This window comes from Falco biarmicus, chromosome W (genome assembly GCF_023638135.1).
Source record: "Falco biarmicus isolate bFalBia1 chromosome W, bFalBia1.pri, whole genome shotgun sequence".
In the NCBI taxonomy this organism is placed as follows: Eukaryota; Metazoa; Chordata; class Aves; order Falconiformes; family Falconidae; genus Falco; species Falco biarmicus.
In genome coordinates this window covers 22273225-22287607 of record NC_079310.1, presented here as the reverse complement: position 1 = coordinate 22287607, position 14383 = coordinate 22273225, and the positions used below count along the sequence as shown (strand labels likewise).

Here is a 14383-nt window from a genome sequence, read left to right as displayed (position 1 = left end):
TGTATCATTTCAAGCTTGTTTTTGCAGACAGTCCCTATCACCAGCAATCACTAATCATAACTTATCACAATTTTATAATAAAGAGTGTTATTCTGTAAACTGTTAGTGTGAGTCCTTTGTGGGCGCTATCAGTTGCTGGCAGCAGATAACACATTTAAACAAAGTGGGAAGACCCTCTGAGGGGTCCCCCTTATGCTGTTGGTTTGTTTCCCTGAACAAGTCAGTCAAATTGCCCTCTGATCCAGTGCGACTGTTCAGTGAAGGAACCCTGTAATGGGATGCTGACAGACTGGTCAAGCACAAGGGTCTTGGCTTTCCTGGGGTGCTGATAGACAGATCAGACACCTGGGGTTGAGAGGATTTCCTCCCCCCCCTTCATGTGACACCACTGTTGCAGAACAGATTATTTTTTTTTGTGCTTTGAAAATGTAGCTTAGAGGAAATGTAACCAATATGCAAACTTGGTTGAAGACAGCCTGTCCTGGACCCTGCTGTCATTGATTTATTTTTAACAACCCTAAGCTCTCTGCTGCTTTTGTCTTCCTCCTCTGCATGCAGTTGAACAGCACCTAGTTGTGCAATGTTGCAGTCAGCAGAAACTCCTATTTCCATTTCTTTCAAGCATGCTAAATATCCTCATTCCTATTTTATAAAAAAGTTAGGCAGCAAGATGGCTGGCCTGAGGTCAGCAAGCACTCATGTGACAGAAGAGTCCTGGTGTTCCCCTGGGACCCTGCTTCCTTCATGCTCTACCCCCCCTGAGCCCTGATGGACCTGTTCTGCTTCCACATCAGTCCCTCTGTAGCAGCCATGGAGCCTGGCATGGCTTTTGCTGCAGTTTTCACCATGCAGCTGAGCAGCCTGGCATCTGCAACCTGTTCTTCCCCACTGAGTGTGAGTGGGCACCTGCATATGGGGCTCTGGTGGCATGTTAGGGTTAGGTTTGTTTTCCTCCTATCGGCCCTCAGGCCCCCTCAGTTACTGACAGTGCTTCTGAGGACTAACAGAAAATAGCACCTGTCCAATGGGAACTGCTTTCCTATAGAGGATGTGCCACTTAATTCATAAGTATCTTTGGAGTGTTCAATAAAATCCCAAAAGCTTCAGCAGAGTTTATGAATTGGCCCAAAATTATGATGCATGCACATAAAAAGTAGAAAAATTCAGGTTTCACATCTTTATTACTCTTTTAAATGCAATCTTTAAATAATTTGGTTTCCTAACACAGGTAATTATGCAAGTAATGAGACTAACATGAGGCATCAGAAACTATTATAAAGATGGCATAAGGCATCATGTCCTTGTCAGCACAAATAGCCCACTGATCTTCAGGGTGTTCATGCAATATTTTCTTGCCTTTGGGCATTTTACTATGAGACTGATGGATTATGGCAGATGTCTTTTGTTTCTAGCTCCATGTAGAATTAATCATCTAAATAGGGAAAATATTTTGAAAGCACGTATTGTGTATTTTAAGGGAAATGTATGAAATTAATAGGTTTTAATTTTTGTGATAATGTAGAGATTAAAGTCTAGCTATAGGAAGATAGTTTACTAGTTAACTGGTTTATGTACCCACTGGAATATCCGAGTCTCTAACAACTGTGGTGACGTGAGCTGCTGTTACATGGTTCTGTCTCTCAGACCGTTCCTAGTTGATTTCCTTTTGCAGTGGGGAGGTCTCAGGATGCGTCTCTGTGCAGGGCTTACCTAAAAATGGCTCTGCAGGTAGCTGGTTTGTCTGGAATGAGTATGAGGCTGTTTTTATCTATTCGTTTAGTGATGACAAAAGACCAGTAAATGGGGAGAAAGTCCTAGAGTTCTGGAATATTTTTTTTTTAAATGAAGCAGTCTTTCCTCAAGAAGATCAGAGAGGTGTGGAATTTTTAGAGCCAAGTCTGGCTTAGGATGAGTGGTGAAATGGATGAAAGGGGAAGCAAAGTGGAGAAGGGGCTGATGCAAGAAAATATAGTAAGAAACCTAAAACTCTGCTGCAGACAGGAGCTGCATAGATAACAGAAACATCAACACAGGAGCAAGAGCCTCACTGTCTTTGAATGAAGGTCTGGAGCTCGGTCCACTCAGGACTTCAAGGAGGGACAGTTAGTACAGATGTAGATGAGCCCCACAAGAATGTAAATAAGGAGCCTTCTGACTAGGACATGCTAAAACAAACTACTGAAGTGATAAGATTCAAGGACACTATAGTAAAATAATTGTGGTAGTGGGAGATTGAGACCTCCTACTCAAATGCCGCCACCACCACCACCACCACCACCACCACCACCATCACCCCCCGAAGAGTATGGATCCCCTGCTCAGGGAGCATGTGTAGTGAATTTAAAATGAACTGTACCTTTAAATTGAGGTGAGAAAGCAACTAACCAATAATTAGTTAGTATGTGTAGACTTTGGGCGGAACTAACCAACCTCACTGTATAAATATGTATTATGAGTAAAATTAAGTGTGCAAGTTAGGAGGAGCAATCCCCCTTGCGCCGGGCACCACAATAAACATACCTGCTTTATAACTCTCCTCAAGTTGTAAAGTATGATTCCGAACGTCAGGGTCTGCCTGCCACCCAGGGGATGCTGCATTATCCAGGAGAGCGAAGTTGAATGATACCAAATGGGATGATGGGAAAGAAGGGTGTGGGAAGAGGAGCACTGGGGATTTGTCTTCCCAAGAAAAAGTTTGCTATACCCTCGCCAAACCAAAGAAAGACAGACATGGGGAAAGGGTGTGTGATTTTTAGTTTCCTAGATCAGGCAGCACCTGATTTGGGCCAGTGTTGAAGAGGCTGACAGGGTCGTTTGTCCACTGCAGGCACATGTGCACAGAAGGCGAGAGCGGTGGGAAGCGGAAGCTTTCCAGCACTTCCTTTTCTATGGTAACAGTTCAAAGTGAAGATAGTGGGATAACCTGCGAAACCAGCTCGAGCAGATATTTTACTCCCTGGGTGTCAGAAACTAGTACAGCTTCTAATTTTTACAGTATGGAAAGTTCACCAGTAGGTTCTCCTCCAGGAAAAGTGATCTTTAGTATGGATGAATGTAAGATTGTTTAGAAAAGGAAACGTAAATCTTTAAATAGGGTGATGATGCCTACAAATCTGATGGGAGGCCAGGGCAATAAAAAACGTGACTCTTCTGGAATGCAAAGGCAAGAACCAAGAACTGTTCTAGGAGAGGTGCAGAGCTCAGTGTTAAACGTTGAACAGATGGAAGCACAAGATACAGATGAGGAAATGTTGGATGACAAAGAAGGTCTAGAGACCACTGCAGAAGAGCCAGTAAAAATATCAATATTTAGAGAAAGCAGACTGAGAAAAGTAGGACTGATCCTTGGAGGACCATTACAAGCTGGAATCCAGCTGTTCAACTCAGTTTTTGGAGGGACTGGGCCAGCCCCTGAAACACTAGAGAAAACTAGAATCCAGAGAAGTAGCTCAGTTTTAGGAGATTCTGAACAGTTCCTTGAAGCATCAGCAAAAGAAAGATTGCAGAAGTTCAGTTCACTTTCAGAAGCAACACATCCAAAACCTTTCCAGAGAGCAAGTAGAAATTTTGAAACACCATCGGGGATAATGGAGCAAAGACAGCAACCTGCAGCACATTCAAATCAAAGCAATTTTTCACCAACAACGCCTCTTGATAACTGGCTTACTACTAAAGATGATGTTTCATTTGAAAATGTTAAACCCGTTAAAATGAAAAATAAACCAAGCAGTTTTTCAAGCTTTGGTGCAGAAACAGATCATCAGCATGAAGAAAGAAAAGACAGACCATCTCCTTTGGAGACTCCAAATCAGGTATTGGGACAGTCACTGAAGTCCTGCCTTCCTGAAGAAGCCAGGGAGCAGCAAAGTTATTCACCTGTGGCCAAAACAGCAATAACAGAACAATCAGCATCCACTTCATTAGAGTCTGATGATAAATCAGAAAAGCGAGTGCTGCTTCCTTCAGTTGAAACTGCAAACAAGAAACCAGACCAATCCCTGCTGACAGCATCAGATCTTCTGGATGAACTGATGGAGCAGGAAATTCAGCCCAATCCTGCACTACAGTCTGTTTCAGCAGATTTTGTTAATGAATTAGATAGACAAAGTACCTAACCTATTTTGCCAGATGTCAGAACATCCTGGGAGGGGGAAGCACAGAAGTCTTACTTGCCTAGTCCTCCATCAGCTAAATCCAAGTATTCCACTCTACCTGAAACAAGACAGGAGAATATTGTGGGAGAGGAGGACAGAGAATGTCTGAAGAGAGATATATGAGAGGAGGATGGAGAATGTCTGACCTGGCAGGAGATGAGAGAACAGTTGGGTATTCTGAAGGAGAGTAAGAAAGATAAACATGGTTATCTAGTAGCAAAAAGGTGTCTGCATGCTTGTAGTGATATATAGCTATGTAACTGCATGAATGGTTTCTGCCCTGAGCCTGGTGGTACATACAGCTGGAATTTGTATCTGGACTCAGAGGTATAAATATGACCTTCTCTGCACAATAAAGCGTCTCTGGTTGCACCACAACCTGAGTCCGTGCCTTCATATGCCACAGATTATTCCTCAGTCATCAGAAACTGCACAATCTGAGTCTGGTTACATGCTGTTACCACAGTCTGTATATGAAACAGAGAAGCAAAAAACTGAGTGCCACTCATCAAAACTGCATGGTCAGAAACTGAGCATTCAGCTCTATTTCATTCTGCTAAAAAAAGTGTGTCAAAATGCCCCACCACCAGAAACGCAAAATATGCACTTAGAGAAGCAAACAAAGTCTGAATGAGACTTTTCCTCCTCCCTTCAGGAAACAGAGGAGCAAAAATTAAACTAAATTCACTTATTCCTGAAAAGATAGATTCTAAATATTTTGGCATTTCATATCCTATTTGCACAGAAACACAAGAAACTCAGAAAACTTCAGATGTAAATAAAGCAGTAGATTTGGATCATCCTGATTTTTCCATTGAAAAAACCAAACAAGCAGAGAGTGCACAAATAGAGATAGAGTGTCCAGATTTCTCATATTCCAAAGAAGAAACAGAGGAATCGGAGAGTGCCCAACTGGAGACAGAGCAGCCAATTTTCTCATATTCCATGGAAAAAACCAGAAGAATTTGAGACTGCACAGCTGGAGACGGAGCATCCAGGTTTCTCATATTCCAGAGAAGAAATGGTGGAATCAAAGAATGCACAGCTGGAGATGGAACATCAGGAGTTTTTATTTTACAGGGGGGAAACAGAGAAACAAAAAATCTGTTCCTTTTGAACTGGAACAACCAGTCTTATTCCCCTGAAGAAGCAGAACAATAAGAAACAGCACAATAAGAAACAGCACAGCTTGCATTGGAACCTTCAGATTTATCATATTTGATTGAAGAAATAGAGAAAGAAAACACTACAGAACTCCAATTGGTACATCCAGATATATCTGATTCCTCTGGAAGAGGTGAGACACAGAAAACTGGGTATCTGGAAACAGCACATTCAGATTTACCATATCCCATGAATAAAAAAAACAGAGCAGCAAGAATTGGCACAAGTAGATTTGGACAATTCTATTATGTCATATTTTAGTGAGAAAGGAGAACGACCACAGCCTGTACAGCAGGATTCACAACCTGGAGTTAAGCTGTATTCCTGTGCCAAAGGAGTGCAAGAAGAAACTACTCAACTGCAGTCAGAGCATCCAGTTTTGTCATATTCTACTGGAAAATAACAGCAACATAAAACCTCACAGGGGAGGGTACAACAGCTGGATATATCATATTCCACTGGCAAAATTGAACAACAGGAAATATTGCAGCCAAAGTTGGAACAAGCAGATTTTCCATATTCCCATGGAGAAACAGCATAAGAAGCTGTACAAAAAGACTTAGAATGTCCAGAGCCATCATGTGTCATTAATGAAGCACAACAATATGAAAATGTACAACTAGCTTAAGAGAATGGGGATTTTTCATTTACCACTGGAGAAGTAATGCAAGAAAGAGCAGAGTCAGGATCTTTGGGTTCATCACATTTGATTGACAGAGAAAAGCCCTGGGAAATGGCACAAATGGAGCAGGAGCATTTGCTTCCCTCCTATTCCACTGCTGGTAGTCAGCAACAGGAAGCCACACTGCTGGGTTTGGCCCAGCCAGATATATCATATTCCTTTGGCAGATTGGAACAACAAGACATAGTACAAAGAGAGCTGGAACAGCAGTAAACAGCCCAATAAAAAGCTATGCAAATGGAATGGCAGTATTCAGATTTATCAGCAACGTAGGGGAAAGAGGAGCCACAGGATGTAGACCAAATGAATTTGGCACAGCAAGGAACAGCTCAGTCAATGCATCCATCTTTGCCACATTCTTTCAGTGAACAAATACAAGAAGAAATGCAAATGGAGCCAGCATATCCAGAATAGACATTTTATGTAAGTACAGAAATGCAGAAAATGACACAACACAAATCAGAGCAACCATTTCTTTCATATTTTACTGGCAAAACAGAGCAACAAGAAATAGTATGTTCAGAGCTGGAGCAAACATTTTTTCCATCTTCCAGTGGAAAAGAAGCTCCACTGGAAATGGGAATTAGTTCAGAATATCCAGATTTGTCATATTCTTTTCACAAAGCTGAACAACAAGAAAAGTTGGAACATCCAACCTTACCATTTAGTTTGAAGCAACAGGAAACTACACCACTGGTGATGGAACATCCAGATTTTCCATGTGATAGTGGTGAAGCAAAACCAGGCAACACTGTAGAGCAGGAGTCAGAACATCCAGAGCTGTCATACTCCATGGGAGAAACACAAGAATTGGAATATTTGGATTCACCAGGAACTCCAGGTGAGGCAGCACTAGATAAAAATATGGAAGTGGAATCTAAATACCCAAATTTGTCATGTTCTGATGGCCAAAAACCCCACCAAGAGACTACATAATTGAATTCAAAATATCCAGATTTATCATTTTTCTTTGGTAAAGCCAAAGAACAAGCAACTCGAGTTTGAGCCAAAACATTAAAAATTGCCTAAAGTGGCCAGAAAAAGAGCTTCTCAAGCAACTGCACAAATAGAATCAAAACATCTAGATTTGACATATTCCCTTGGCAAAGCAGATGAGCTGGAAATTGCACCATGGGAAATGAAATATCCTGATTTGTCACATTACACTGATGAGACAAACCAACAAGAAGTAGTACTGTTGGATCAGAAACACAAAAATTTCTGTTGACAGAGAAAAGCAGCAGCAAACCACAGAACAGCAGTTAGAGCAAGAAAAGTTATCATATTCTCCTAGAAAAACAGAGCAATTATAATATGTCTAAGAGAACTTGGAACAACCAGATTTATCATTTTCTATTGACAGGCCAGATGATGAAATGACCCCACCAGAGACAGAACACACTAATGTGATATATCCTCTGGAGAAAGCAGAGGTATGACAAAGAGTACAACAAGAATTGGAGCAAACAGGTTTAACTTCCCCCTTTGTAAAAGCAGAACAGAAAACAGTTCAGCCAGATGCGGTAATTCCACATTTGGCCCATTCTGTGGGTATGGCAGAACCAGGGCAGAGACATCCTGATTTGCCTTATTCTGTTTTAAAAGCAGGAAGAAGGAAGACTGTGTACCGCACAGCTGAAACCTGAATACCCTTTTCTAGCATGTTCCCTTGACAAAGTGCAGGAAACAACCCAGCAGAGGTTGGAACAGCTGGATGTGTTGTAAGTCCATGACAAAGCAGAACAACTCCCACCTGCCCAGCTGGAGCTAGGCCACACAGACTTGGCTGACAAAGTGGGACAGCAAGGGATGGAGCATACAGCCTTGGGACACCCTGATGAGGGACAGTCTGTCAGCAGAGCAGAGTATCTACAAACTGCAAAAGAGAAACTAGTACTTCCAGATGCATCATCTCATAATAGAAAAGCAGAGCAAAGACAAATGGCAGAACCAGAGCCAAAGCATCTTGATTTATCATATTCCATTGATAAAATACAGCCACAATTGCATTCCACTGGCACAGTACAGCAACAAGAAAAGGTTCAACCAGAGCTGGAACAGCCAGGTGAATTTTCATCATCTCTTGGTAAAGAGCAGCAATGGGAAAGTGCAGAAATGCAGGCAGAACACCCTGAGCTGCAGTGCTCTATGGAGAAAACAGAATGACTGCAAAATTCCCAAGCAAAATCAGAATATGCAGATTTGTCATTCTCTGTTGGCATGGCAGAAACTCATAAAACAACACAGCCACAGTTGCAAGAACGTATTTTGTTGCAATTTTTTTTTGTCAAAACAAAGCAATCACGGGCAGCCCCACTGGAGTCTGAGCATCCAGACATCAGATGCCATGAGCAAAGTACTGCACTCTGATTTGCCCTCTTCTGTTAGTGAAGAAAAACAATGTGCACAAATGGAGTTCAAACAGGAGAGGGGAAGCTATGCATTACACCCAGAGGAAACAGTACAAATAAAATTGGAATAGCTGATGTCAAGTTCTCATGGCACAGCAGAGCAACCAAATCGGGCTCCACTGGAAGGGGAATTCCCAGATTTCTTGTATACCTCTGGCAAAAAAGAGCAATGAGAAATGGAAAAACAAGAGTTAGAGCATTTAGATTTATCATATTCCACTGATAAAACACAGCAACAAGAAACCACACAACTTGGGTTAGGACAACCAGATTTATCATCTTGCCCTGGCAAGACAGTGCAACCACAAACTGTTCAAGTGGAAGCAGAACATCAGTTGCTGCATTTCACTGGCAAAACAGAACAGCAAGGAACAGCACAACCAGAGGTTGAGCATCTGGATTTGTCATATTCCAGTGGGAAATTAGAGCAGATGTAGGCTATGCAATGGAAATCAGAGCAGCCTGTAACACTCCATCCCATTGGAAAAACAGAGCAACAAGGAATAGCACGTCCAGAGCAGGAACTTCCCAATTTATCATATTCCATTTGCAAAACACTGTCACAAGAAACTACACAAATGGGCAAGCAACAAAAATGACAACAAAATTTAACATATGCCCTTGGTAAAACAGATGAAATACAACCTGTGCAAGGTGAACTGGAACATACAGGTTTGTTGTATTCTTCTGGCAAAAGAGAACAAGAAATGGTATTGCCAAAGTTGCAACATCCACGGCTATCTTCTCCTGTTAGAGAAATAAGACGAAGCTACACATCAGAAATCAAACTATCCAGATTTGTCATATTCTATTGGCCAACAAGAGCACCATGATATTGAACAACCAGAGGTGGAAGAAATGGATTTACCCTATCCGGCTGGGAAATCAGAGCACCCACAACCTGGCCAAATAGTACTGCAACAGCCAGAGCTTTCGGAGTCCTTTGGCAAATTAAAGGAAAAGAGAATGGCCCAGCCTGGCTTTTTGCACTCCCTTGGTGAAGAAAAGCATAACCAGCTTCACAGTTAGACAGTGCAACAAGGTTTATCACATTCACTTGGCAAAACAGAAAACCAGGAAACTGTACAAGCAGGGTTCATGCCTTCTGATTTTTCATATTCCACAGGAAAAGCAGAGCAGTTGCAAATGGAACGACTAAAATCAAAACATCCAGATTTGTCATATTCTCTTGGCAAACCAGAGACTTGCGGAATAAACCCACCAGATTTATTGTACTACTACAACAGAGTAAAGCAGCCACAGGCTGCCCAGATGGAGCACCCAGAAATGTCATACTTCGCAGATGAACTGGAGTGGGGGGATGGGGCCCAACCTTAACTGCAGTGTGTTAATTTGCAGTACTCTGTTGTTGAAACAGAGCTGCCAGAAACACCTGTATCATATACCTTTGGCAGGATCAAGAAGCAGGAAACTGCACAACCGGACTTTGAACAATCATATTTATCAAGTTCTACTGACAAAGCAAACAGCCCCACTGAGAGCAGGATGTTCAGAGAAGCAAGATAGTGGGGCTACTTCATCTCTAACTGCTCAGTTGGAAACTGAACAAGATTTATCCTTTTCCACTGAGGAAGCAGAGAGCCAAAAAATTAAACCATATTCATCTCTTCCTGAGCAAATAGTGTCTGTACCTTTGGGTGTTTCACATTCTGTTTCTGACACAAAAATAGAAGGAAGTCCAAAGTCTTCACCTGTAACTGGAGGCCTGTCCCCCAAGCACTTAGATTTATCTTATACCCATTGTAAAACAGAACAGTCAGAAACTGCCCAGCCTGAGTCAGGTTTCTTTTTTGCAAGAAAAGAAACAGAATACAAATGTTCATCCACATTTGCCTGTGGCTGCACAGTCAGAGGCTGAACATGTAATTTTACCTGAAACAGAGAGAGAAAAGAATCCACATTACTTCCACACAGCTATACAATTAGAATCTGAACAATTAAATTTATCATATTCTATAGATAAAGCAGAAACTCTAGAAAGTCAAGACTATTTAACTGTACCTTCAGAACTGGAGTCTGAACCTTCAGTCCTATTTTATTCAGCTGATGATACATGTCAACAAGAAATTCCACCTTATTCAAAACCTACCTCTCAGTATTTGGTTCCCACATGGTCCATTGCTGAACAAGAAAAGCAAAGCACGCAGCTACTTATTCCCCAGTCTGCACAATCAGAGTGTAAACATGTAATTCTACCACATGATGAAAAAGAATTGCAAAAAATTCAACAATATTCACCTAAACCAGCAAACTTGAAGACAGTGCAGTTGGAGAGTATGTCTTTAATGTGCACTCAAGACCAAGATGAGCAAGAATCTCAAGATCATTTGTTGGACACAGAATATTTGTCATCAGAGCAACTAAGAAGTCCCCCCAAATTCCCTACTGAGCAGGATAAACAAGAAATGCAATGTGATGTGCAGAAAGTACCAAGGTTGGTGACCACAGAGTCAAAAGTGACTGCTGTAGCAGACTGGCAAGCAGTGTTGTCAGACTCATTTGTACCTTTTCATACATTACCTGAAATGTCAGTATCAGTAGCTTTCACTGATGATGAAGAAAAACAAAATATTCCATCATCTTTATCTGATGTAGTAGGCATGCTTGGAAAGCAATCTAACATAGTTTCAGGCATTTATACTGAAGGAGAGTCATGAAATGCAACCACATTTTGCAGAGCAAAAGCACATATCCTCAGAGCATCTGGGAGCTGTTTCATCAGATATTTAGGAAACTGTGACACACCAAACTCAGTATTATTCTGGTGAATGGAGCAGCCTTTCTTCAGCAGAGATGAAATCTGTTTGCTCTAGTTCTGATGAAAAGCAGAACCCAGATATCCCATCTTTTGGGCTAGCTAGCTGGCTGGCAGAAGAGGTGAAAGCTTGCTCAATTAGTCCAGTAAAAGCTACAGAAACAGACAAGCAAGGAATTCAACTTTCTCCAAATGAAGCTTCTGATTTTGGATCAAAACAATTCCCACCTGGAAGCTGCACAGAACTTACAGTTCATGATTCTACAAATAAAAGAGATATGTTTAGAGTTTCTGATTCAGTGTCAAGTGAAATTTCCCACAGAGTGTCCTCAGAAACTAGTCACAGAGTGTAAAAGTATGATTTACCATCTCTGGGAGTAGATAATCCTGGTCCAGACAAAACTAGTACTGGAAATCCTATGAAAATGGAAGCAGTGCAACATCTGGAGGTAGACAAAGTGTCTAAAGTGCCTGAACATTACCTGAGAAGAGAAGAAGAAATGGAACATGAGCACTGTAGAAGACAGTCAGCATGCTCCAGAACCTACTGAACTATTTAATATTATTTCAAAAGGTTATGAAATACTCAGTATTCATGCTCCTACACATATTTCTTCTGTTGATCAAGAAGTAAACACATGTCAGATAAACTAGAATACTTGGAAACAAATCCTTCATTTAAAAGTGAATTAGCTGATGATGGCCATAGAGCCTTAGCTTCTGGAACAACCACAGAAATTTAAGAAAACTGTGTTGGGAAAGCCTGCAAACCATGAGCTAAAGTAATTGGTCAAAAATGATAATGCTGAGGAAACTGAAGAAACACAAGAAAATTTCATGTTGCCAGAAAACAATAATAATGCAGTATTGGATCCTAATAATGGTATGGCCAATATGGATTATTTTGAAAAATATACCTTGATTGATGACAAATCCCCAATTAAGCCACATTTTGAAAGACCAAATTCATCGTTTCCTGTGACAGAAAATCCCAATGAACCTGTGGAAGAAGCCACATCTTTTAAAGAAAGTGCTGAGGTAGATACTTTGGAAGAGGAGTTTTCCTTACTTGAGAATCCAGGTGAAGTCCTTTATGGTACTGTGAAAGGAGAAAGCAAAATGCAGTCCTATGCAGATACTCTAAAACCTTTACCTCTGCAGAAATCAATTGACATTAGCAGTAAAAAAGTTACAAATGTAGAAGATGGACAGAAGTCACCAGGGACCCCACTCTTTGATTCAGGAGTGCTAGAACAATCTCTGTTGTTTTCTACCACTGTTGCTGCAGTTAATCCAGAGCTTCTAGAGGAGCCACCTGCTCTGTCATTTTTATACAAGGACCTCTATGCAGAAGCAGTAGGAGAAAAGACAAAGGATGAGACTCCTTCTGATGAGGAAAGTGGTAATTCTAATGTGTCTTTCCCTAGTAGAAATTCAGACACAGATAATGAAATTGGAATATATTTTGAAAAATACATTCTTAAAGATGAAATTCCAAGTAAGTCCATAGGGCCTCAAAAGGATCAGATACCAGAAGATGAGTCTTTTAGTGGAGGAATTTCATTTCAGAGTTCAGAGGACAAACACAAGCAAGTGTCTGGTGATGTTTCACATGTCAGAACTGAGATTTTGCCAGAAAGGGGTGTTGTGGAGAGAAAGTCCAGACTGATGGTGACATTCAAGCAACAATTTGTAAACCAATGCATGCCATTCCTTTTGGAAGCAAAGTAATTCTTTCAGGTGCAAGAAGTGATACCACTGAACAAAGAGAAGAAAATGTACCTGTAGAAACAACTGAGGAATTGCCAGAGCAGTCAAGTCATCAAGAGTATAGTCAACTAGTGGATTATCAGGGAGCTGCATGTCAAGAAGCTGGTAATAAGCAGGAAGAACAGCATGAAATAACTGCAGTTCCTCAAATGGAAAAATATGTCCCATGTGTCAGGACTCCTGATGAAGATAGTGAAGATGATCAGTATACCCAGAAAAATCTTTCATGTGTCCCTACCATTCAGCAAACAGAGAAGCTAGACTTGTAAAGAGAGGAGCAGCACCCTGATGTTTATGAAGATCTCACTGAGTCAATGGACTACAATGTGATTACACAAGAAGAACTTTTACAAGATGTAATATCATCTGAATTCACACACAAGGAGCTATTATTTGAAGACAGGGACTTTTTTGAGCATGTTGGTGATAGTTATGAATTTGATACTGAGCCAGAGCAAAGAACACCTGTTGAGCTTGAAGATTCAGGCTTTGTGTTGTTGTATCCTGAAAAATTGGCAACAAACATTCCTCAAGTTGAGAGTGCACAAAGAGAACTGAAGAAAACACAAGCAGACACATATTGTTACCACTGCAAATGTCCAATATCTGTTATTGACAAGCTTTTTGGAGAACATAAAGACCATGAAGTCACAACATTAGATGCTGCTGCAACCAAGATGAAGGTAAAAATTAATTTGGGTGAGGGAAGGAGATACTGAGGCTAATTTCTTCAGGCCTCCTGTGTTGTCAGTTGAGAGGGTTCAGAGAGCAGTCCAGAAGCTAAGTCACAGAAACACCTGTGAGAGCTCTTGAAGGGAGACTATCTTATCATTAAGGTATTCTCTAGAGTCCTAGGCTTGTTAAACTGATATTTTTATTTGTTCAGAAGTTTGAATGACCTTGTTTCTATGTAGCTTTTACCAGACTTTCCATCTTTTAGCCTTCTTGTCTGTGTAAGTTTGTCTGATTTGTAAGTGTAGGGGGAGAAATGGGAAGAGTGTAATTTCTATGAAAAGAAATTTTTAGTAACAGCAGCTCATTTCACTTGACAAGGTACAAAAACCTCCATATGTGGGGACCAGTATCATTATAAAGTGTTTCCCATCCCAGTTATGTGTGTTCATTGCTCAGAGATGTTAGATTAGTTACACAGTTTACACTACACAGTTTTGTTGAAACTCCATTTTCTGTTCAGTTCATGTTCATCTGTGCCAGTAGCATGTGGTGGTGCACTTCTCCCCCTTCTCCGGGCTGTTCTATGACCCCAGTAGTTGCCGATTAGGCCTCAGTGCCTTGAGTAATGAGTTGAGCTGTTAAGCACCCCTTGACTATACCAGCAACTGTTACTTGGATAAGGCAGAGAATGGCACTGTCTGTACTGGAACTCCCATTGACTGGTCAAAGCAGGGAACAAGAATGGAGACAA

The 14383-nt window shown here is 41.1% G+C and overlaps 1 pseudogene; it reads left to right on the top strand.

Moving 5' to 3' along the window:
• Positions 1 to 2831: 2831 nt before the first annotated feature.
• LOC130141926 (cardiomyopathy-associated protein 5-like) lies at positions 2832 to 13676 on the top strand (annotated as a pseudogene).
• Positions 13677 to 14383: the final 707 nt, after the last annotated feature.